General features: G+C 43.4%; 1 pseudogene; it reads left to right on the top strand.

Moving 5' to 3' along the window:
- Positions 1-5,316: 5,316 nt before the first annotated feature.
- Positions 5,317-8,834, top strand: LOC118481737 (annotated as a pseudogene).
- Positions 8,835-26,733: the final 17,899 nt, after the last annotated feature.

The raw sequence follows: 26,733 nt of genomic DNA, 5'->3' as shown, positions 1-26,733 counted from the left end.
TCATCGCTAGCCTGTTTCCAAGAGGGGGAAGAGAAGGTCTTTCAAGTTGGAGAGCATATGAGATTTATCCATCGCAGCATTGCATCTATCGACTGAACAAAGTAACTTTCGAAGTGGACTGGGAAGGAATGCGAATAGGTATTTCAATTGTTGGACTAAATGAATAGGCAAGGAAGGCAAGGCACTTGACTGAAAGGTCCTACCCGACTCATTCTTAGGACAGGCTTAGCTCTAGCTATCTAAAATGAAGAAATTGTACAAGGGATCAATCCTATTTCACAAAGTAACTTCTCAAAGGTCGAAGGCGTAGTATCAATTACTTGTGTTGGACTACCTTTATATGATAGATCTGATATACTGTTAGGTTTTGGTTGGACTGCTTGGTACGGAATTCACTGAGATTGACTTTAGATATCGCATTTCTGGTATAGCATTTACTGCTCGATATTTCCGGTATGTAATTGACTCGTATATAAAGAAAGAAAGTCTTTCAATTCCTAGTTCGATATTCCAGATATTCCATTAGAATGACTGATGTTGGACTAGCTGACTCCCTAAGCTTTGCCGTATTGCATTAGAAAGTGGGGAATTCCATCGTCTTTGGTATGCGAATTTCAAGCTGCTACTGCTCCGATAGCTGCTTTAGAGGTTGCTTAGCCGGTATCTGACTGAACTAGTTGGTTTAGATTTCATTAGTTGAAAGTCTCGCACTATTTACACTATTTAAACAAAGACTGTAAAATGGATATGATATAAGGGAAGGATTGACATGTTGGTTGACTTCTCAATTGAGAAAAGACTGGAATGAAACTGGCAATGCTCTCTTCGGTTTTCATCCGGTTGGCAATCCTCTCTTCGGTCCTAGCTGAGTTCTGTCTTAGCTTTACGGCAAAGGGATAGGCTTAGCCTATTGAACGGGGAGAGCTAGGCTGCATTCACCATCGAATAACGGGGTAAAAGGCTACTTTCAGATCTCTTTCCCTGTAGTCGTACTATGACTTTCTGAGGGATTGAACTCTAGTCGTACTATTCGATATCATCTAGCAAAGAAGTCAGCTATGGGCAAGACTTGGGGCGGCCACCAAAGCGGGTTTAACCAGTTAGAGCTCAGTTGACCCCTTCTTTATTCGATTTGGAAGAGTTCTTTTTCTCTTTGGCTCGCACTTGCTCTATCATTGAATTTCCTCGTTTAAAGATCTCGCGCAATCTAGGGTTGAGCTCTGATTTGATCTTGATGGCCGGTGGCAAAGGAAGCGAAGCGACAACCGCGACTATGTTCCTAGTGTAGAAGAAAGAAAATTGAAGTTCTGGAATTTCCCCCAGTGGCTTGCGGAAGCGCTGTTCATTATTATAGATGCATCTGAGCAGCGGATCATGATGCCGGGGATTTGTTCACAGCGGAAGAAGATAAGTCTTCCTCAAATGGATCAGACAAGTATGTTTCACACAAAAAGAGATCTTTTTAGCTGCCATATTCCCTGTGTCTCTACTGATTTTAGTGCTCTGCCAAAGAAAGCGGTTTGATCCAAAGTCGGCATGAAATCTAAGGCTTTGAGCTCTTTGTCCGAGGACGATCTCCTAATTGCTAGTCCGAATCAAGGGTGAACTCATGATTTGACGGAAGCTGTACGACTGAGTAGCGGATCTCCTGACTCGACTAAAAAAGAATGGACGCACTCTGCCCCCAGCAAAGGATTTCATTGGAGGAATAAAAACCTAAACCCGATCAAAGAACTGAGACGCTTATAGAGTCTTTTTAAGACAAGGAAGTTCACTCCTAAGAAAGGCCTCCAGAAGGAAGCAAAAAGAGTCGTTACGCCGCGTCTAATGCTGAGTAAGGCGACGGAACTTCTTAACCACGGTCTTAGAGAAAGAGCCAAAGCAGGGACTGAAATGTTGATGGCTGGGATTGATGCCCACAATCGGATGCTAGAGAATAAGCCAATAACAATCGAAAGGGCAGGGACTTCTTATTCTTAGACGCCTGCTTGATAAAGGACTTGTTTGCATGCTAAGGGCGAGACAGATATTTAATTAATTAACAGATTTCACTTTGACTTCTTCTTACTTCTTTGCACTAGTCTCATGGCAATATATCTTTAGCATCCCGACATTCCTTATTGCCCTAAGGCTAGTCACCTCAAGTCTTTGTATGGGCAATGTCTCTTGTTGTATAGCTATTTTCTCCGGGTTCTTCCCGAAGGGGCTAACCGTATTAATAGCTGATTTAAGGTAGTTGCTACTTCGTTGTTGAAAAATGGTTTTCTAGGGTGAACCAACCCATTAGGGTTGTTATCGGTTTCGAGTTCTCGCTGTTCTCTAAGGAAGTTGAGTGAGAAGAAGTAAGAAGTCAAAATCATTGGAGCAAGGCCCTTCAAGCTTAAAGACTAGCAGTTCCTCTCTTTCATGTCATGAAGCAACTGCCCAAAGAAGCTCCTCGGCTAGGGGTTTATGATCAAACCCTAAAAGGGTTCTTGCTAAGACTGCTTTCTCTCTTCCGTATGTGAAATTTTCCTTTCAAGCAACCACATTCAGCAGTGACATCGAAATGTGAGATTGAAACTTTTTCCTAGATGTCGTGTCATGATGTATAGTAGACTAGGTTATGGGGTGTTTTAGGTCTTTGGTTTTTGGTTTTTGTTTGGTTTTACATATATGGGGAATGTCCTGTATATGAACTAGTGTGGAACTCATCCTCACTACTTGTACTTATTTGCGGTTGCATTTTAATAGAATCAGCGGGGTAACCCTTTACCCAAAAAAAAAACTTTTTCCTTCGCATTTGCTTGTTAACAACGAGCCAACCTTCTGAGGGTTAGGTGAAGGTCTCGTTCCTGGACTGTCCATACATAATAAGAGTCTTCTTAATCATAGTAACAACAATTATTTATACTTCTTCTATAAGAATAAATCCGGAAAGACAACATTAGATACCTCAGAACTAAGAAGAATGGCAGCCGATGAGATTTACCTTCTTTAGGACAGGAAGGAAGAGAGCGTTACAAATTGCCCTATTTGATCTAGTCTCTTCCATTATCGATACCCGTACATACTAAGATCTAGGTAGCAAAGTACGAGTTGGAGAGACACATTTTCTTCCGAGCTCACATTCGTTCTATAGGATTTATTCATTTCTCTTCATTATAAGAGAACGGAAAGATGGGGATGAATGCAATACGGAGAGAGGTAGAAAGGCAAGCACTGCACGGGGCCTCTCTGATGCCTACACTTCCCCGGAGGGAGGGGGAGAGGATGATTGCTAGGTCCGCTTACAACAAAGCCACATATTTAATAGAACAAGTCAAGCTAGAAGGAAAGAAAGCACTTTAAGATCGATCGTGAACCAGAAAGAATGAGCCGCTTCAATACCAAAAGGAAGAAATCAGCACTTGCTTCTTGAGCTGGTACAACAATTCCAGCAAGAAGGATTAGCCGATTAGAAGGCATGGACAAGGTTACTACAAGCGGAACCCCACTACCAAGCTATAGGACGACAGATGAATTAGGCGTTGACTCCAAGACTGATACGATAGGCTTTGAGTCATCAGTTTGATCTCCTAGATGAGAGGGCTATGGGTATAGACCCGAAAGCACCTTCACTGGCCATGGACTACTCAATCAATCGGACAACCGCTTCACTACTTCCAAGACTGAAAATCCAATGATAGAAGAATCAACTGCAGCAAAACTTCCTAAACTAGACTAGAATAATCTTTCGTAGCAGTCAAGGATGAGTTCTATCCATTAGGTTCTTCGATTTGTTCAGAGGGAGTGGGAAAGCTACATAAATTCTTTGGAAAAGCCTGCTTGGAAGCTCTCTTTTAGTCGGAGAAGTGATACCTGTCGACCGTGAGGGAGACTACCGTCGACCGACCTTAAGAGGGAGACTACCACCCCTGAGGGGCTTGTTGCTAGAGGCATCCCCTCAAATGAGATTTATCAACTCTACAACAGCTCCGGTTTTAGCAATAAGAGCCCGCCTTCCGGGTCCTATATTCTAGTTACTAGCTTCAATGGAACTACTAAAAGAAGGAGTCAAAGCATCGGATAGTGCTACCTACGAGTGAGTCACCCGCCTGGTTACCTGTCCTTATCCTTATGAAGGAAGGTGCGCATGAAAGTCTTTACGGAAGACCATCAAATTACTGATTAGGAAGGTATTTAAGGAATGAACTTCTATTACAGGGATTCTTTTATTAAGACCTTTCGGATAGATAGCCCTATTGAATGAAGGTTGAACACCAACCCGCCTGGAAAGCTAAGAGTCGGCAAAGACCTAGCTGTCGAGGAATGAAAGAAGTCGCTTTCTAGGAGAAGGAGTACGAGGAAGTCAAGTCACAGGCAAGCAACCAACAGGCTAAGAGCTATCTCCCAACCTCTCTCTTATTGACAAAGTGAGAGGGATTTCAGGCAATTAGCATATAAGAATTCCTGCCCAAGAAGATCGCATTTCTGACTTGAGCACCTTCTTTAGGCATTTTAGTTCTCAGGATCTTACGAAGAAAGGCTAAAGATCGTACTGAACACAACCCTCTGATATGAGTGAAGGCGAGCCAGGAAAGCACCCTGAACTCATAAGGTGAAGGCGAGGAAGCTTGAATTCAGGGGCTCCTAAACAAGAGTTTTGACTAGGTAGATTTGCCCTTCTACGCCGTTTTAGGTGAGTTCGGACTCAATCATTGACCGGAGATTGGGACAGGGTGGATGGCAACTAGCTGACTTCTTCCTATCACTCGTACAGATCTGATTGAAGATATTGCATTAGAAAGGGATACAAAGTAACTTCCGAAGATTGAAAGAGAGGCAATCCCAGTTCGATACTGGTCTTGTTGCACTTCTTCGAGTTCATGACGGATAGCCCGCTAGGGACCGCTTGGCTTGTTAGCGAGAAAGCGCATAAAAGAATGCCATTTATCGATCGATAAAATAAATAGGCTCAAGTACCTTAGTCCGTAACTGCCATTTTGACTAGGTAGATTTTGCCTTCTAGTTGACTTCTTTCTGCGGGATACCCTAGTTAGAGCAGTGAAACCTTTAAGGCAAAAGATGCGGACAAGTCAGTCACTAGAACTCCCAGATGCTAATAACTCGCTAGAAGGGGTAGAAAGCCTGTTCTTTTGGTACAAATCCTCTTTATTGAATGAAACTAGCTAGCTGTCTTTGAAGTCAAGTACTTAGCCGGAAAGGCAAGTCCATCGCGGGCACTACCCGACTTATTTTGGTATTGCATAAAAGTACAAGTTTAGATGTGGCCATCTAGACAAGTGAAACGGTCCTTGCTGTCGAAGTTTAAGACTGTATAGCAATTCCATCGGTATGGCATTAGAACCGCTCGGAGAAGTTCGATATGGAAGGTATACAGTTGATAGATCGGTATTGAAGTGAGATATTCAATCCTCTTTCTATTTAATGGTATTTCACTGCCTTTCATGTACAAGTATTGCAACTGAGACTGAGAGACAAGGGAGATCCCATTAAACTTGCCTTGATTGAATGAAGGCTAGCTGACTTCGATACTGAATGAACTCGCATGCTGGAGAACCGATGAGAGACATAGTCGATGCCAATATAGCTGTAATTTCACACTTGAGCTTTTCCCTTCGAAGACTTGATCTTTCATTTCAAAAGTGGTATCTCCCCAATGGAGAAATGATGCTAGCCCTTTTTCCTTCGATGAAAGAGATTGAAATGGATAAAGTGGATTCTCCCTAATGGTGAAATGAGACTGATTTCTAGATTTCACTGATTTCACTGATGGCAACTAGCGAGCAATCTTACTCAATAGGGGCTTTCCTAAAAGCCTTCCTTCTTGCTTGCTTGCGAGAAGGCTTTCTTGCGTTCTTGCTTAGCTTATTTCAAAGGAGAGGCAATGGACCAATAAGCTAGCTGTCCCAACCAAGACAGGAGCTAGCCTCTTATCTTAAAGGCTATCGATTTCCTCCTTGAGGAGCAAGGAAGATCAGAGGTCACACTGAAAAGCTATCAACTAACTTGTAAGAAGACTCTTTCTTGGGGCTTCTTCTTAGTCCGTTAGGTAGTTGCCTAGAGCTATTAACTAGACCGAAAGGGGAATAACAACCAGTCTTCCTAGCGATGTACAATTCTTTTGGTATATGAAATCTCGATGTCTAGGTCAATTCAATATTGAACAGAAAGGTAGCACTTCTTTTGGCGCAGTCTTTTGGTATATGCAATTGAGAAGCCAAAGTCAGATAGAAGGGCTTGCCTTCCGCACTTTCGTATACCAAATACGAATTGAGAAGTGACTTTGTACAAAAGTACATTGTACCAACAGTCAATCAAATTTCTCCTATCCATTTAGAACCTTGAATTGGTCAAAATACGCGGACTTTCTTACTTTTCGTGGAGGATTAGACCCCGTAACTGGAGGTCTATGGCTAACCGATACTGCACACCATCATTTAGCTATTGCAATTCTTTTTCTGATAGCGGGTCACATGTATAGGACCAACTGGGGCATTGGTCATGGTCTAAAAGATATTTTAGAAGCTCATAAAGGTCCATTTACGGGCCAGGGCCATAAAGGCCTATATGAGATCCTAACAACGTCGTGGCGTGCTCAATTATCTCTTAACCTAGCTATGTTAGGCTCTTTAACCATTATTGAAGCTCACCATGTGTATGCCATGCCCCCTTATCCATATCTAGCTACTGACTATGGTACACAACTGTCATTGTTCACACATCATATGTGGATTGATGGATTTCTCATAGTTGGTGCTGCTGCGCATGCAGCCATTTTTATGGTAAGAGATCATGATCCAACTACTCGATACAACGATCTATTAGATCGTGTTCTTAGGCATCGCGATGCAATCATATCACATCTCAACTGGGCACGTATATTTCTAGGCTTTCACAGTTTTTGTTTGTATATTCATAATGATACCATGAGCGCTTTTGGGCATCCTCAAGATATGTTTTCAGATACCGCTATCCAATTACAACCCGTCTTTGCTCAATGGATACAAACCACCCATGCTTTAGCACCTGGTGCAACGGCTCCTGGTGCAACAGCAAGCACCAGTTTAACTTGGGGGGCGGTGATTTAGTAGCAGTGGGTGGCAAGGTAGCTTTGTTACCTATTCCATTAGGAACCGCAGATTTTTTGGTACATCACATTCATGCATTTATGATTCATGTGACGGTATTGATACTTCTGAAAGGTGTTCTATTTGCTCGTAGCTCCCGTTTGATACCGCATAAAGCAAATCTTGGGTTTCGTTTTCCTTCTGATGGGCCTGGAAGGGGGGGGGGACATGTCAAGTATCATCTTGGGACCATGTCTTCTTATCAGCTGAGAGTCCGAGAGGAGGACGTCTCCAAAACAACAATCAGGACTCGTTACGGCCATTATGAGTTTCTGGTTATGCCTTTCGGATTGACGAATGCACCTGCGGTCTTCATGGACCTCATGAACCGAGTGTGCAAGCCTTACTTGGATAAATTTGTCATAGTCTTCATCGACGACATCCTGATCTATTCTAACAGTCAGGAGGAACACGAGCAACACCTGAGGCTTATTCTGGAACTACTTCGTAAAGAGCAGCTGTATGCCAAGTTTTTGAAATGTGACTTCTGGCTTCGCGAAGTCCATTTTCTAGGCCATGTGGTAAACAAGGATGGGATTCATGTTGATCCATCCAAGGTTGACTCGATCAAGAACTGGCCTGCACCCCGTACACCAACAGAAATCCGCCAATTCTTGGGTTTGGCAGGATATTACAGAAGGTTTATCAAGGATTTCTCAAAGATTGCGCAACCTCTCACTTCACTGACTCAGAAAGGTGTTACCTATCGTTGGGGTGATGCACAGGAGTCCGCATTTCAGCACTTGAAAGATAGACTCTGTAGCGCGCCTAGCCTCTCATTGCCTGAAGGCACAGATGATTTTGTGGTTTATTGCGACGCTTCCATCCAAGGACTTGGTTGCGTGTTGATGCAACGCGACAAGGTCATTGCCTACGCATCACGCCAACTTAAAGTTCACGAAAGGGGATAGTGCCATCAAACCGATTGCTTGGAGAATGGAGGCTCTGGGCGATTTTGAAGATCTCTTGAAACCCTAGACGATTCTTTCAGTCCTTGGTATCGATTGATCTTGGTTAGAGTCTAAGAATTCGTTAATCGTTTCTATAGGCTTTAATCATTTGAAATCAGATTACTTTCGGGATCTAGGGTTTTGTTTTTCTTTCAGTTTACATTTTTGATTGATCTTGGGGATAGCGACTGTGATTGTGTTTCAATTGTTCCATTAGTTGCCGAATAGGATTTGGCAGAATCACTCTAATCGGTCATCTGATTTATCCGATTGTGATTGTGTTTCAATTGTTGTTCGATTCTCATCTGGACGGCTGCTAGGGTTTGTTGTGACAACTCGAACTTTAGACTTATCTTGTAACGTTTCGTGCTATGTAAAAGGTTACTATTTAATGATTTTGTGAAATGTTATGTGCTTTATGCGTTACTTGTCTGTGTGCTTGCGAGATATAGTTACTTAAACCGTATAATAATTCGATTTACACACGAACCCACTCGGTCCATGTGGTTGGACCCGAAACTGTGGGAAAGTCCAAGTGGGGTTCCGGCCCACTTCCCCTATACGTATTTACATACACACATCCTTAGGGTTTTGTTTTCCTTTCACAACTTTGGCAACCTAGATCACACCCACACTTTCTCTCTTTCTCCCGCAACCGGAACCGAGACCTAAGGTAGCCTTGTTCATCAATCGGATCAACCCCCTGTCCTCTCTCCTTCATCCGGTTAGTGGTTATGTTGTTGATTGCATGTTAATTTGTATAGCAATGTGATGATGTTGTTAATTATCGGATTTACATGATCGGTTAGGGTTTTGATAGTGTTTCGGTTGATATGTTGTATGATGTTTGTGTACATGATAAACGGATTTATGTTGCCATCCTTGTTGTTGACCTTGTTGTAAATCAAATTGTATGAGTTGAACCGAATAAAATACAAATCGGCTGTTATGCTTCTGTTATTTGAATCGGATGTGATGTTGATTTTATTGATGTTCATTCAAGGTTTTGTTATATCGTTCATGAATATTAGATTAGGGTTCATGAGAATTAGAATGTTAAAACCCCCATTTGATCGAGTTTGAGCATGATTTGAAATAGATTAATTGTTAATTGATTGTGGTTAAGTTTGGAAACTATTGATAGTTGTAACCGACTGCTTATTTCACGGAATTTGTTCACTGATCGTACAAGGTGCATTGATCGCACATGATGCCCACACGTACAAGCTGGCCCGATCGCACATGCCACTCGGTCGCACAAGGGGTGTTAAACGCACAAGAGTTAACAGATCGCACAAGGTCACGGATCTGATTAACTGATTGGGCCTTAAGCCCAATCCGAGTCGCACAACTTGTTCGGGCCGCACAAGATGATCACCACGCACAAGGTGTTCCTCATCGCACAATATGCTTTGGATCACACAAGTTGATAAGCTGTTGGGCTGAATAGCCCAAGTCATGAACCGCACAACCGACCCGATCGTATAAGCCCATTAGACACGCACAAGATGCTTGTTACTTGTTCTATTTTTGGGCCGATTGTTATTGGATCACAACGAACATTATTTGGGCCGACCTTTATATTTGATTTGTTAATTAGTTGGGCCGGGTATGGTTTGGGCCTAGACTTACATCGCACAAGATGGTTGGGCTCGCACAAGCTCTTTGGCCCAACCATCCGAATCGCACAAGTGGTGTACTTAATGTGTTTACGTGCATACGTGGTTGTTATGATGTATACGTGCATTACTTGAACCTAACCTGACTTGTATTACAACCATGATAGGACGTGATTGACCATTTACTAGCTTATCTATACTCTTTGTGTATCTGCCGAGCAAACCAAGGTGAGTTCACACAGTCAAGGCATGGGATTCCCGGGTTGGGAATTGGGTTGGATATGTTGATACTGAAAGAGTTACTCGTACTTACGCATTCACTAGACTATAGACCATCGTCCTCAGGATAGTCAGGACACGTTACGTAAAGCCTACGTAACCCAGTATTTGCCATTTGTCTCCCGGGTCGGGAGGACACGTTACGTAAAGCCTACGTAACCCAATACCTTCTACTGTCTTCCGGGTCGGAAGGACACGCTGCGTAAAGCCTACGTAGCCCCCCCCACGCGTACCACTGTCCTCGGGGAAGGGCACGTCACGTAAAGCCTACGTGACCCAGTACGTATTCCTGTTCTCGGTAAAGAAGAACACATGGTCGGAAGTTAGTCTAGTAAGTACCACTGATGAGAAGCCCTCATTAGTAAGGATAAACGTGGGAAGCCCCCACCGGTAATATAAACACAAGGTTTGGGAAGCCCCCACCTTTAGTACACACTAGTATGGGAAGCCCCCACTAGCTATACTTATGCACTATGTTATGAACTTACTTTCTGTGAACTCGCTCAACTAGTTTGTTGATTATTTGCTGCATGCCTTGCAGGACCTTAGGTACTATGGAGCTTGCACAAGGAGGAGCAGGTCGTTGTGGGATACGGATCATGAACTTTATCTGAACCTATAACTATTTTGAGATTACATACTGTGCTTCCGCTATTTAAACGATGTTTGGTTTTGAAACATCAATCATGTCATGATGATTTACCTTGATTACTTTTATTATTAAATGCTATGTTTGATATGATTGATGGCTTGATCCTGGTCAGTCACGCTCCCAAGCGGTGGTACTCCGCATGTGGATTTTGGGGGTGTGACAGATTGGTATCAGAGCCATTGGTTATAGAGAACTTGGTTTTAATATGGGAAAACGTTTTTATTAAAACCGGACTATAACCAGAACAGTGCTCTCAACGATCCACAACGACGCTTCGCTCCACGTGCAAGACTCGACATCCTAGGTAATAAGGTTTATGTTTATTGCCTGTTTGCTAGAACTGTTTAGAACTTTGCTCGCATTACGCTTAGATACACATGATGCTATAGCATGAGAATCCCTACGTGCCTACACTTTTCTGTCATCGCCCTATTCGCGAACCATTCTTACCTATGCTACTTGTTACAATGAAGATCATGTCTGGACGAATCAACATGACACAAGCCCAGCTGGAGGCTCTCGTTCAAGCTCAAGTTGCTGCGGCAGTTGCAGCAGCTCAAGCAGGTAGTATATCCTGCAGTATAGGCACACACTAGGATCTTTAGATCCTACCTTAACACTCGTATTTAACTTCGTCCTATTCGTACACAATAGGTCAACCAGCGCAGCAAGTTTGCACCTTTAAGAACTTCATGGACTGTCGTCCAAATTCCTTCAGTGGCATAGAGGGGGCGGTGGGACTCCTCCATTGGTTTGAAAAGCTAGAGTCAGTATTCGAAATGTGCGAGTGCCCTGAGGCTCGCAAGGTCAAGTTTGCCACCGGCACCTTAGAAGGAATCGCGCTAACCTGGTGGAACGCGCAGGTGCAAATTCTGGGGTTGGCAGCTGCTAACGCCACACCCTGGAACGATTTCAAGGAACTTATCAAGAGGGAGTATTGTACACGTGAAGATATTCACAAGTTGGAAGACGAGCTGTACAATCTGAAAATGGTTGGGTCAGAGATCGAAGCGTATACTAAACGGTCGAATGAGCTGGCCGTACTGTGCCCAACTATGGTGGACCCTCCATACAAGCGCATTGAGATGTATCTCAAGGGATTGGCACCAGAAATCCAGAGCCATGTTACCTCGGCTAATCTCGATAACATCCAGGAAATCCAGCGTCTCGCTCATCGCATCACCGACCAGGCAGTGGATCAGAATAAACTGCCTAAGCGTGTCAACGCTACTGCTACAGTCACTCCTTCAGCTACTCCTGCTACTACTAGCGAAAGCAAAAGAAAATGGGATGGAGATTCCAGCAGGGGTTCAGCGACTGTTCAGCCACAAGCTCAGCAACAGAAGATTGACCACTATCAGAGTCCCAGTCAGCAATCCTCTGGTGGTCACAGACAGAGGAGATATCAGGGAAGTCAACCTAAGTGCCACAATTGCCACAGACATCACAATGGCCCGTGTAACAAGGGTCGTTGTCAAAGGTGTCTCAAGATGGGGCACGAGGCTAAAGACTGTAGGAGTCCTCGTCCTGCAAATCAGAATCAGCAGCCTCAGCAACCAGCTCCACAGAACCAGAATCAGCAGCAGCAGCCACAGCGTGGAAACCGGGGATGTTTCCAGTGTGGGGCTGAAGGTCATTTCAAACGCGATTGCCCTCAGTTGAACCAGAATCGCAACAACAATAACCAGGGCAACGGGAACAACAACGGGGGAAACAACAACAACGGCAATGAAGCTCGTGGTCGTGCATTCGTACTAGGTCGAGGCGACGCAGTGAACGATCCCAACGTAGTTATGGGTAAGTTTCTCCTCGAAAATATTTACGTTACTGTTTTGTTTGATTCGGGTGCGGATACAAGCTATATGTCTGTGAAAATGTGTCAACTGCTAAAACGTGCACCAACACTTTTACCCACCAAACATGTAGTAGAGTTAGCTAACGGTAAAAGTCTAGAAGCCACGCACGTAGTTCAGGGTTGTAATCTTATCCTAGCTGGCCAAGCCTTCTCTATTGATCTCATTCCCATAGTTTTGGGTAGCTTCGACGTCGTGATTGGGATGGATTGGTTATCCCAACACCAGGCAGAAATTCTATGCAGTGAGAAGATTATTCGCATTCCTCGTTCTAGTCAGGAACCTCTTGAAGTTCAAGGCGACAAGAGTGGTGCTGTGGTCGGCATCATCTCTTTCTTGAAGGCTCAGAAATGCTTACGAAAGGGGCACACTGCCATTCTGGCACTCGTTACAGACGCTTCAGCAAAGGAAAAGAAATTGGAGGATATTCCAATTGTACGCGATTACCCACAGGTGTTTCCTGAAGACTTACCTGGCTTACCGCCTCATCGTCAAGTCGAATTTCAGATCGAGCTCGCTCCAGGAGCAGCACCCATAGCTCGCGCACCATACCGTCTAGCTCCATCTAAATTGGAGGAATTGTCAAAGCAGCTGCAAGAACTCTTGGAAAAGGGTTTCATACGTCCAAGCTCTTCGCCTTGGGGAGCTCCAGTACTTTTCGTGAAAAAGAAAGACGGTACGTTCAGGATGTGTATCGACTACCGTGAACTCAACAAGGTGACGGTGAAGAACCGTTATCCTCTTCCGCGCATAGATGACTTATTCGACCAGTTGCAAGGGTCGTGCTACTATTCGAAGATAGACTTGAGGTCAGGGTATCATCAGCTGAGAGTCCGGGATGAGGACGTCTCAAAGACTGCATTCAGAACTCGTTATGGTCACTACGAGTTTCTTGTCATGCCGTTTGGGTTAACGAACGCGCCTGCTGTATTTATGGATCTTATGAACAGGGTGTGCAAACCCTATCTTGACAAGTTCGTCATAGTATTCATCGACGACATCCTGATTTACTCCAAGAGTCAGGAGGAACACGAGCAGCATCTTCGTCTTATTTTGGAACTCCTTCGGAAGGAACAGCTGTACGCTAAGTTTTCGAAATGCGACTTCTGGCTTCATGAAGTCCATTTTCTAGGCCTCGTAGTGAACAAGGATGGGATCCATGTCGATCCATCCAAGGTAGATTCGATCAGGAACTGGCCTGCACCGCGAACGCCAACGGAAATACGCCAATTCTTGGGTTTGGCAGGTTACTACAGACGGTTTATCAAGGATTTCTCGAAGATTGCGCAGCCGCTTACGCTACTGACACAGAAGGGTGTCACCTATCGCTGGGGAGAGCCCCAGGAGACTGCTTTTCAGCACCTAAAGGATAGACTTTGCAGTGCACCTATTCTCTCATTGCCAGAGGGCACAGATGACTTCGTAGTATATTGTGATGCATCCATTCGGGGACTTGGATGTGTGTTGATGTAGCGGGATAAAGTTATTGCATGCGCCTCTCGCCAACTTAAGGTTCATGAACGCAACTACACGACGCACGATTTAGAGCTGGGAGCTGTTGTATTCGCGCTTAAGATATGGCGACACTACCTGTACGGTACCAGGTGCATGATTTACACCGATCACAGGAGTCTCGAGCATATTCTTAAGCAGAAGGATTTGAATATGCGTCAACGACGATGGGTCGAGTTACTAAACGATTATGAATGCGCCATCAAGTATTATCCAGGCAAAGCCAATGTTGTGGCTGATGCCCTCAGTCGGAAAGACACTCTACCACGGCGCGTGCGAGCGCTACAGCTTACGATTCAGTCTAGCCTTCCAGCGCAGATACGAAATGCTCAGGTAGAAGCACTGAAACCCGAAAACATTAAAGCTGAAGCCTTACGCGGCTCACGACAACGAATGGAACAGAAGGCAGACGGCGCCTACTATGTAACGGGGCGTATTTGGGTCCCACTTCATGGCGGTCTACGCGAACTTGTAATGGATGAAGCTCACAAGTCTCGCTACTCGGTACATCCAGGGTCGGATAAAATGTACCACGACATCAGCACTACTTATTGGTGGCCTAGCATGAAGGCCCACATTGCTACATACGTTGGAAAATGCTTGACCTGTGCGAGAGTCAAGGTTGAATATCAGAAACCAGCTGGCCTACTTCAGCAGCCTAAGATACCGCAATGGAAATGGGAAGAAATTTCCATGGATTTCGTTACAGGCTTACCTAGATCCCAGCATGGGAATGATACCATATGGGTGATCGTGGATCGACTCACCAAGTCTGCACACTTCCTACCTATAAAGGAAACGGATAAGTTCTCCACTCTCGCAGACTTCTACCTTAAAGAAGTTGTTTCGAGGCACGGGGTGCCCACATCCATCATTTCGGATCGCGATGCACGATTCACGTCAGAACTATGGCAGGCGATGCATAAATCTTTCGGCTCACGATTAGACATGAGCACAGCATATCATCCTCAGACGGATGGACAGTCTGAGCGAACGATTCAAACTCTCGAAGACATGCTTCGGGCATGCGTTATCGATTTCGGCAACGGCTGGGAAAAGCATCTCCCTTTGGTGGAGTTCTCGTATAATAATAGTTATCACACCAGCATTCAAGCCGCTCCATTCGAGGCATTGTACGGGCGTAAATGCCGGTCACCCCTCTGCTGGGCAGAGGTGGGGGATAGTCAGATCACGGGTCCAGAGATTGTAGTGGACGCCACAGAAAAGATCGCACAGATACGACAACGCATGGCAGCAGCACGCGACCGTCAGAAAGCCTACGCAGACAAGCGTAGAAAGCCTTTGGAATTTCAGGTCGGGGACCGGGTTTTATTGAAAGTCTCACCCTGGAAGGGTGTGGTACGTTTTGGCAAACGGGGCAAACTGAATCCGCGGTACGTCGGACCATTCGAAATCATAGAAAAGATTGGCAAAGTAGCATACAAGTTGAACCTACCAGCCGAACTCGGGGCAGTTCACAATGTCTTTCATGTGTCGAACCTAAAGAAGTGCCTATCCGATGAAAACCTCATCATTCCTTTTAAGGAACTCATTATCGACGAGCGGTTGCAGTTTGTCGAGGAACCAGTGGAAATCACGGACCGGGATGTGAAGGTCCTCAAACACAAGAGAATCCCTCTTGTCCGAGTTCGTTGGAACTCCAAACGTGGCCCAGAGTACACCTGGGAGCGCGAAGACAGGATGACAGAAAAGTACCCCCAGTTATTCGAAATCAATGCTACCACTACTGAGGCTGAAGCTACTACTTCGGAATTTCGGGACGAAATTCCAGATCAACGGGGGGAGGATGTGACACCCCAGGAAAATCAGTGAACAATACAGTTTACCTAGCTTCCTCAGTGAGTGCATACCAAATTTCGGGACGAAATTTCCAATTAGTTGGGGATAATGTGACAACTCGAACTTTAGACTTATCTTGTAACGTTTCGTGCTATGTAAAAGGTTACTATTTAATGATTTTGTGAAATGTTATGTGCTTTATGCGTTACTTGTCTGTGTGCTTGCGAGATATAGTTACTTAAACCGTATAATAATTCGATTTACACACGAACCCACTCGGTCCATGTGGTTGGACCCGAAACCGTGGGAAAGTCCAAGTGGGGTTCCGGCCCACTTCCCCTATACGTATTTACATACACACATCCTTAGGGTTTTGTTTTCCTTTCACAACTTTGGCAACCTAGATCACACCCACACTTTCTCTCTTTCTCCCGCAACCGGAACCGAGACCTAAGGTAGCCTTGTTCATCAATCGGATCAACCCCCTGTCCTCTCTCCTTCATCCGGTTAGTGGTTATGTTGTTGATTGCATGTTAATTTGTATAGCAATGTGATGATGTTGTTAATTATCGGATTTACATGATCGGTTAGGGTTTTGATAGTGTTTCGGTTGATATGTTGTATGATGTTTGTGTACATGATAAACGGATTTATGTTGCCATCCTTGTTGTTGACCTTGTTGTAAATCAAATTGTATGAGTTGAACCGAATAAAATACAAATCGGCTGTTATGCTTCTGTTATTTGAATCGGATGTGATGTTGATTTTATTGATGTTCATTCAAGGTTTTGTTATATCGTTCATGAATATTAGATTAGGGTTCATGAGAATTAGAATGTTAAAACCCCCATTTGATCGAGTTTGAGCATGATTTGAAATAGATTAATTGTTAATTGATTGTGGTTAAGTTTGGAAACTATTGATAGTTGTAACCGACTGCTTATTTCACGGAATTTGTTCACTGATCGTACAAGGTGCATTGATCGCACATGATGCCCACACGTACAAGCTGGCCCGATCGCACATGCCACTCGGTCGCACAAGGGGTGTTAAACGCACAAGAGTTAACAGATCGCACAAGGTCACGGATCTGATTAACTGATTGGGCCTTAAGCCCAATCCGAGTCGCACAACTTGTTCGGGCCGCACAAGATGATCACCACGCACAAGGTGTTCCTCATCGCACAATATGCTTTGGATCACACAAGTTGATAAGCTGTTGGGCTGAATAGCCCAAGTCATGAACCGCACAACCGACCCGATCGTATAAGCCCATTAGACACGCACAAGATGCTTGTTACTTGTTCTATTTTTGGGCCGATTGTTATTGGATCACAACGAACATTATTTGGGCCGACCTTTATATTTGATTTGTTAATTAGTTGGGCCGGGTATGGTTTGGGCCTAGACTTACATCGCACAAGATGGTTGGGCTCGCACAAGCTCTTTGGCCCAACCATCCGAATCGCACAAGTGGTGTACTTAATGTGTTTACGTGCATACGTGGTTGTTATGATGTATACGTGCATTACTTGAACCTAACCTGACTTGTATTACAACCATGATAGGACGTGATTGACCATTTACTAGCTTATCTATACTCTTTGTGTATCTGCCGAGCAAACCAAGGTGAGTTCACACAGTCAAGGCATGGGATTCCCGGGTTGGGAATTGGGTTGGATATGTTGATACTGAAAGAGTTACTCGTACTTACGCATTCACTAGACTATAGACCATCGTCCTCAGGATAGTCAGGACACGTTACGTAAAGCCTACGTAACCCAGTATTTGCCATTTGTCTCCCGGGTCGGGAGGACACGTTACGTAAAGCCTACGTAACCCAATACCTTCTACTGTCTTCCGGGTCGGAAGGACACGCTGCGTAAAGCCTACGTAGCCCCCCCCACGCGTACCACTGTCCTCGGGGAAGGGCACGTCACGTAAAGCCTACGTGACCCAGTACGTATTCCTGTTCTCGGTAAAGAAGAACACATGGTCGGAAGTTAGTCTAGTAAGTACCACTGATGAGAAGCCCTCATTAGTAAGGATAAACGTGGGAAGCCCCCACCGGTAATATAAACACAAGGTTTGGGAAGCCCCCACCTTTAGTACACACTAGTATGGGAAGCCCCCACTAGCTATACTTATGCACTATGTTATGAACTTACTTTCTGTGAACTCGCTCAACTAGTTTGTTGATTATTTGCTGCATGCCTTGCAGGACCTTAGGTACTATGGAGCTTGCACAAGGAGGAGCAGGTCGTTGTGGGATACGGATCATGAACTTTATCTGAACCTATAACTATTTTGAGATTACATACTGTGCTTCCGCTATTTAAACGATGTTTGGTTTTGAAACATCAATCATGTCATGATGATTTACATTGATTACTTTTATTATTAAATGCTATGTTTGATATGATTGATGGCTTGATCCTGGTCAGTCACGCTTCCAAGCGGTGGTACTCCGCATGTGGATTTTGGGGGTGTGACATTTGTCACGGATTTTGATTTCATCCGTCATATATCGGCTGCTAGGGTTGTCTGTATGGGTATGGATGATTCTAACGCTTCGGGTGGATACCAACAGGCTATTCATGGGAAGCCGTCATTGTCGTTTGATGAAATTGCTGCACGATTTATTGATGTAGATGGGAACACTTTCCGGCCAAAGCGTGGTGTAACGAGTACAACACAAAGTGACCCTAAGGCTACAAACATCATCGATGAGCTCACCAAGGTAACAGTTCCGGTTCGGTTAGAAAAACGGGATGGTGGAAAGTCTGATAATTTTTGGGATTACCCTAGCAAGTTTACACCAAATTCAGACCTCTTTGGAGCATATTCCTCGGCTGATAAAAGAAAACAAACAGGTTCTGGTTCTGCGGTACAACTTTCATTTGCGAATATTGTGAAGGATACCAAAGAGAAAGCGAAGGTGAACTTTAGGGTGATGGAATCGAATGAGGCTCTTGATGGAGCTGATGTTGTCATTCCTCTATCTTCAGTTAAACAAGTCTCTGACAGGTATGCGAATACTCTGTATGGTTATTTTCTGGGTAAACGGCTGGCTTTTCCTGTTGTTGATTTCTATGCGAAGAACAATTGGGCAAAGTATGGATTGTCAAGAATTATGATGAATGCTCATGGGTTCTTTTTCTTTAAGTTCACAACGAAAGAAGGGATGGATCAAATGTTAGAGGATGGACCGTGGATGATTAGAAATGTTCCAATCATTTTGAAAGAGTGGTCGGCCTCTATCAAGTTGGAAAAAGAGGATTTAAAAGCGATTCCAGTTTGGGTCAAGATGCATGATGTGCCATTAGCGGCATTTACTGAGGATGGGCTCAGTTTACTTGCATCTAAGATTGGGGTGCCTATAATGTTAGATTCGTATACGGCTACAATGTGTGCGGAATCTTGGGGAAGAAACAGCTATGCTAGAGCTCTTATTGAAGTTCAGGCAGGAGTTGAGTTAAAGAAGAGTGTTACGGTTGCAATCCCTTCTTTGGAGGGTCTTAGTCATTCAAAGGTGGAGGTTAAAATTGAGTATGATTGGGAGCCGTTAAGATGTTCATCTTGTTGTGTCTTCGGTCATGAGGATAGCTCGTGTCCTAAGAACCCGCAGGTAAATTTGAATGGGGATACTGAGAAGAAGGAAAATGATGACTTTCAGGTTGTAGGAGCCAAAAAGAAGAAACCTAATAATCAAGGGCTTCATATGAAAAACCAGAAGCCAAAGGTAGTTTACAGGCCAGTTGTCAACCCTAAACCGAAATCGTCCTCAAAGAGTCCGGTACAGAATCAGGTTTCAACGTCTAACCCGTTTGACATTCTAAAGGAGGATAATGGTAATCAGGGAGGTACCACTGTGGGTCGACTGGAGAAGAAACTGTCAAGTGACAAGGAGGAATCGGATGAGGAGGTGGTTGAAGAAGTCTATAATGAAACTAGTAAATTTATGACATCGGGTATTCATCCTTCCTCTTCGAAAGCAGGGGCAAGCACCTCTTCTTCCAAGTTCTCTAATGGATAGGCTGTCTGCTTTTCGTCTGAAGGGGCTGCTGTTTTGCGGCTACTTTATATTTGATGATGGTGGTTGAGGATTATGTTTGTGTTTTTGCATTGTTTTGTCTACTAGATGTCTTGTCATGATGTATAGTAGACTAGGTTATGGGGTGTTATAGGTCTTTGGTTTTTATTTTGTTCTACATATATGGGGCATGTCCTGTATATGAATTACTGTGGAACACATCCTCACTACTTGTACTTATTTGCGGTTGCATTTTAATAGATTCACCGGGGTAACCCTTTACCCAAAAAAAAAGTTCACGAAAGGAACTACACTACTCACGATCTGGAACTGGGAGCAGTTGTTTTCGCGCTTAAGATATGGAGACATTACCTGTACGGTACCAAGTGCACCATTTACACCGATCACAGGAGTCTCGAGCATATCTTCAAGCAAAAGGAGTTAAACATGCGTCAACGTCGATGGGTCGAACTCTTGAATGACTACGAATGCGCGATCAAGTATCATCCGGGCAAGGCCAATGTTGTGGCTGACGCCCTCTGCCGGAAGGATACTATACCTAGGCGTGTACGTGCGTTACAGCTTACCATCAAATCCAACCTTCCAGCTCTGATTCGTTATGCACAGGTTGAAGCATTGAAAGCAGAGAACATCAGGGCTGAGTCCCTACGAGGATCGAGGCAACGGCTAGAACAAAAGGAAAACGGCGCCTACTATGTTAACGGACGCATCTGGGTTCCGCTGTATGGGGACTTACGCGAGCTTGTGATGGATGAAGCGCATAAGTCTCGTTACTCAGTACATCCTGGTTCGGACAAGATGTACCATGATCTCAAGACTACATACTGGTGGCCTGGTATGAAAGCCAGCATAGCAACCTACGTCAGTAAATGCTTGACTTGTGCCAGGTTCAAGGTCGAATGCCAGAAACCATCAGGCCCACTTCAACAACCAGAGATCCCAAAATGGAAATGGGAGCAAATATCCATGGACTTCGTTACTGGCCTGCCCAGATCTCAACGCGGAAATGATACCATTTGGGTGATCGTGGATCGACTGACCAAGTCTGCACATTTTCTGCCTATCAAAGAAATGGATAAGTTTTCTACTCTAGCAGACATCTACCTAAAAGAAGTGGTATCAAGGCACGGAGTGCCAACCTCCATCATTTCTGATCGTGACGCTCGTTTTACCTCTAAACTATGGCAAGCTATGCATAAGTCTTTTGGCTCACGATTAGACATGAGCACCGCTTATCATCCATAGATGGATGGGCAATCTGAACGCACCATTCAGACTCTCGAAGACATGCTTAGGGCATGCGTGATCGACTTCGGCAACGGTTGGGAAAAGCATCTCCCGTTAGTGGAATTTTCGTATAACAACAGCTACCACACCAGCATCCAGGCCGCTCCATTCGAGGCATTATACGGACGTAAATGCCGATCACCTCTTTGTTGGGCAGAAGTTGGTGATAGTCAAATCACTGGTCCAGAACTTGTAGTAGATACGGCCGAGAAGATTGCTCAGATAAGACAATGAATGGCGGCAGCTCGTGACCGTCAGAAAAGCTATGCCGATAAACGAAGGAAGCCACTCGAGTTCCAGGTTGGGGATCGAGTGCTACTCAAAGTCTCACCTTGGAAAGGTATAGTTCGTTTTGGCAAAAGAGGCAAACTCAATCCGCGTTACGTCGGGCCATTCGAGATCATTGAGAAAATTGGCAAAGTCGCTTACAGGCTGAACCTACCTGAAGAACTCAGTGGAGTTCACAACGTATTCCATGTGTCGAATCTGAAGAAGTGTCTGTCAGATGAGACCCTCATAGTTCCTCTCCAAGAGCTCACAATCGACGACAAGCTGCGATTCATTGAGGAACCAGTAGAGATTACGGATCAAGACGTTAAGATTCTCAAGCACACCAGAATACCTCTCGTCCGAGTTCGTTGGAATTCCCGTCGTGGCCCAGAGTATACCTGGGAACGAGAAGACCAAATGAAACTCAAGTATCCTCAACTGTTTAAGAAAAACGCAACCACTACTGAGGCTGAAGCTACTGCAGAATTTCGGGACGAAATTCCAAATCAACGGGGGGATGATGTGACACCCCAGGAAAATTAGGAAACCAACGCAACTTAACTAGCTTCCTCAGTAACCACGTGCTAAATTTCGGGACGAAATTCTCTTAACAGGGGGAGAATGTGACAACCCTCAAAATCCCATGTATTCCGTACAATTTATTAATAATAATTAATGTGCTTAACGACTGTGTGGAATTACGTAACTGCTTTCTGATATCTGTGTTATATTTACATGTGCATGTTGACACACTAATAGTGTACAGAAAAGTCATTAAATAGTCTGTTATGACTTCCTGAGTGTTAAAAATTAAAAACATTGCAAATATATATATATATATATATATATATATATATATATATATATATATATATATATTTAGGACGCTCTACGGATTAATTAAGCAGTTTAACGGAACAACACCGAACCGAACAACCGGACTTTACCCGGAACACAAAAATATTGTTAAACACATTGTTTCACTTTTACCAAGCTAGTTATGATCCCCGAACATCATAACACTTCCTAAAATATCTACTAACTAAAGTATGTAACTAACATTTGATTCATAACTAGATTGTAACCAAATTGGTTAGCACCTAAGCTAGACCCCCCCCCCACCTAGTTGGCGGATCCATGTGGTCCCATTTATTGATTTTATTTGAATATTAAACAAGATCATGTCTCCTCTTTATGAACATTGTGACCATTAGATATAGGTGTGTTGGAAGATAATATAAGTAACCAACATAACATTCATCTTCATTCTCACCACATACCACCAACATCATCTTTTTTTTTTTTTTTGGGTAAAGGGTTACCCCGGTGATTCTATATATTCACAACCAAAAAAGAACAAGTGGAGTAGAAAGCCTACACCAGTTCAATCATGAGACATGCCCCATGAAAGTAAAACCAGCAACAAAACAAAATACCGAATAAACCAGGACATAAAACACCTAGACACTCATCTAGACAAAACAAAACGCTACGAACTAATTAGCCTCCATCATCTTTAGTTTCGGTTGAAATCTCCCAATCCCCAAGCAGCTTCCGCACCCTAGCATTGTTCTTTAGCTTAGCTCCCATCAACTTGTATCTCACAGTTTTCAGAATAATATCTTTTACCATTTCGGGTGGACACAATTGGTTTCTAAATAATCTTGCATTCCGCTCTTGCCAAATAGTATACGCAGCTGCCGCAACTAGAATCTTCGCAACATAAACCTCAGCTTTCTTTAATCGAACTCGAGCACATAACCATTCGATGATATCCACCCATCTCGAACTCACGGCCGCCATCCCCACTTTACCTCGAATCATAATCCAAACTTCATCAGAGAATTTACACTCAAAAAATAGATGATGATGAGAATCACAGTTCTCATAGCACAATAAACAGCACATCATATTCATGTTTTTTCGCCTTGAAAGATCCCACTGCAGAATTTTGTCTTGAGTAAGAAGCTTTCTCTTCATAATCAGCCACATCATAAACGCGTGCCTAGGAATACATTGTGCAAACAAAACAATACCGCTCCAATCCACCTCTGATTCTCTATGCCGGACCGAGTGCCACACGGCAGACGAAGAAAACTCCTGAAAATCACCACCATCTTTCCATAGCAACCGGTCAGATTTTGTCGGATCTAATTGAAAGTGAGCCAGCTGAATAAGAACAGGGAATAGATCCCTCCACGCCACAGGCCAATTCCATGTTCCGTTGGAGAAAACATTGAAGACGGTGTCATCTAACCGAAAATCAGCATCTGTAATAGTTCTTGGCGACAAAAAATCACCAAGAGGACCTAAAACACTCCAAAGATCAAACCAAGCTGAAGTATTGCGGCCATTACCTACATCGGACCAAACATGTTTTCAAATGATATGCCTCAACTGAATAATCTTCCTCCATGACCAAGTAGAATTCGATGTTGCTTTACAAACCCAGAAGTTCTTTCCTTTAAGCCGATAAGAATGAACCCACTCGACCCAAAGGGAATCCCGCTTCATCACAATACTCCAAATATGAGACGCCATCAGTGCTTTATTCATATCCCTAATGCGTCTAATGCCTAAACCACCTTCATACTTAGGAGTACAAACCGCTTTCCACGAAACTTTAGCTTTACCTCTACTAAACGACACATCTTGAGACCATAAGAAATTTCTCATTCTAGTTTCAACCTCCTTAACAACCCGTGAAGGAAGCATAAACACCGAGGACCAATAAATATGCATAGAAGACAGGACTGAGATGATCAGTTGAAGTCGACCCGCAAACGATAACAATTTGTTCTTCCAGTGCATAATACACTTCTCTAATTTCTCCACAAGCACCCGGCAATCATTATATCTAAGCGTAGAAGAAATAAGAGGGACTCCCAAGTACTTGACAGGTAACTTACCTTCCACAAAAGGCATAATGTCCAGAATCGCCTGTTTAACATGATCTTTCACATTACAAAAGAAAACCGTACTTTTCTGGTTGTTAGGCACTAACCCCGACATCTTAGAGAATTTTGAAAGAGAGGACATAATACAATTAGCTGAATTCACTTCTCCTCTAGCAAAAAGAAATAGATCATCAGCAAAGCAGAGATTTATTATCTGCTGTTTTTCACATCTGTTATGAAATTTAAAAGAAGAGTCTATCCGAACAGAATGCTGAAGAATACCCGTCAAAACCTCCATGACAAGAGTGAATAAATAAGGAGAAATAGGATCCCCTTGCCTTAACCCCCGTTTACCACTGAAAAAACCATGAACCATGCCATTAACACAAACCGAAAATGAAGTAGAAGAGACACAGATCATGATCCACTTCACCATGTTATTGTTAAAGCCAAACCCAAGAAGCACACTTTTCAGAAAACTCCAGTCCACCGTATCGTAAGCTTTCTGAATATCAACCTTAAAAGCACATCTTGGAGGCCCCACATTCCGATGATAGTTATGCATTAACTCTTGCGTTAATAAGCTGTTATCCGAAATTTTCCTACCCGGAACAAAGGCTGATTGATTTATACTAACAATCTCATTCAAACCTCCCTTTATCCTATCAGCGATAATCTTACTGATACACTTGTAAAGAACATTACAACAAGCAATCGGCCGAAAATCAGTAACAACAATAGGAGTTGACACCTTTGGAATAAGAACTATAAGCGTATGATTCAGTTCCCGAAGCAAATTACCAGTGTCAAAAAAATCTTTAATAGCATTAACGATATCATTACCAACCAGAGGCCAAGCACTCTTAAAAACGCAGCCGTAAAACCATCCAGACCCGGAGCTTTATCAATGCCAATAGAGAACAACGCCTTTTTAACCTCCTCCTCCGTAACAGGACGAACCATATTCGTAGTAACATTGTGAGATAAAATTTTCGGAAATAAATCTGGAGCTGGTTGTAACGAGATCTCACCTTGGTTGTCAAAAAAATTCTCATAGTGTTGAACAAAAGCTTTATACACGCTATCACCTTCAAAGAGATTCCCTTGCGTATCTTTAATGACATCAATCCTACTACAATGATTTTGAATTTTCAAAGAGGAATGAAAAAAAGCAGTATTCATGTCACCAGCACTCAACCAATCAACCTTAGCTTTTTGTTTCAGAAAACGCTCTTCATCCAACAAAGCATCTTGAAGGTCACGGCTAACCGATGATTCCTCAGTCCGAAGATCAACATTTTGCGGCTCTTGATCAATCCTTTGCTGAATAGCATCTAACTTCAAACGAATAGTTTCAACCTTCTTGTGGAGATTACCCTGTCTGAACAGCAACGAACGAAGAGGGTGTTTAAGAGACCGTAACTTCTTGTCAACTCGAAATTGGTGAACCCCATCAACATTAATTAGCCAATGCTTATTAACAATCTCCAAAAATTCTGGTTTAAAAACCAAAAAATTAGCAAACTTAAACGGCCTCGGTTTGAGTTTCATAGCTTCCGGAATAGACAAGATACAAGGGCAATGGTCCGAAAATCTATACGGCTTGAAAATGGCAACCGAGTTCGGGTATTCAGTAAGAAAAGGAGTGTTTCCCATTACCCGATCAATTTTCTTTAGTAATCCCACACCTTTTTTAGGCTTTTGGTTCCACGTAAAATGAATACCTGTGCGATTAATATCCACAACTTCAATGTCATCAACACATTCCTGAAAATCCCTCATACCAATCGAAATGGATGAAGAACCCATCGAATTATCTTCTATGTTAAGAGCCGAGTTAAAATCACCCATAATACACCAAGGCCGATCCGCAACAAAAACTTTATGCATAGACAGAAGATGCCATAACTCCCTCCGCGTAACATAATAATTATCGGCATACACAATAGAACAGAAGAGCATTCTCTTATCCAATTTAAAAACAAGCTGTAAGTGAATAACCTGAGGAGATTGAGTGACGATCATTACAACAAAAATAGCTGGATTCCACCCAATGTTAATCCTTGTGCCTTTGTTACAACACCCGCCATTTGAAGTCCAATCCCATGATCTAAAAACCGCCTTACACACTTTACCCAATTTACCAACATCAACATGGGACTCTAAAATAGCACACAAGCTCAAATTATAATCCTTAACTGCATGACGAACCTCCATTTGTTTAAGCGGGCGGTTCAACCCCCTTATATTCCACACTGCAATACTAACCATCAGTAACTATCTGAGAAGGAGTGCTTGCCCCTTTTGTTTTATTTAAATTTACTGATCCTTGAGCCATAAAATCATCCATTTCATTATAAACCTCTTCGGCCTCATCTCCATCCGAGCCCTCAAATCCCGAATCCGTGTTCTTTTTGCTTGTACCCGTTTCCGGGTCGACTTTATTCA

Source organism: Helianthus annuus, chromosome 9 (assembly GCF_002127325.2).
Source record: "Helianthus annuus cultivar XRQ/B chromosome 9, HanXRQr2.0-SUNRISE, whole genome shotgun sequence".
Taxonomy (NCBI): domain Eukaryota; kingdom Viridiplantae; phylum Streptophyta; class Magnoliopsida; order Asterales; family Asteraceae; genus Helianthus; species Helianthus annuus.
The sequence above is the reverse complement of the archived record's forward strand: the minus strand, read 5'-3'. Positions and strand labels throughout refer to the sequence as shown.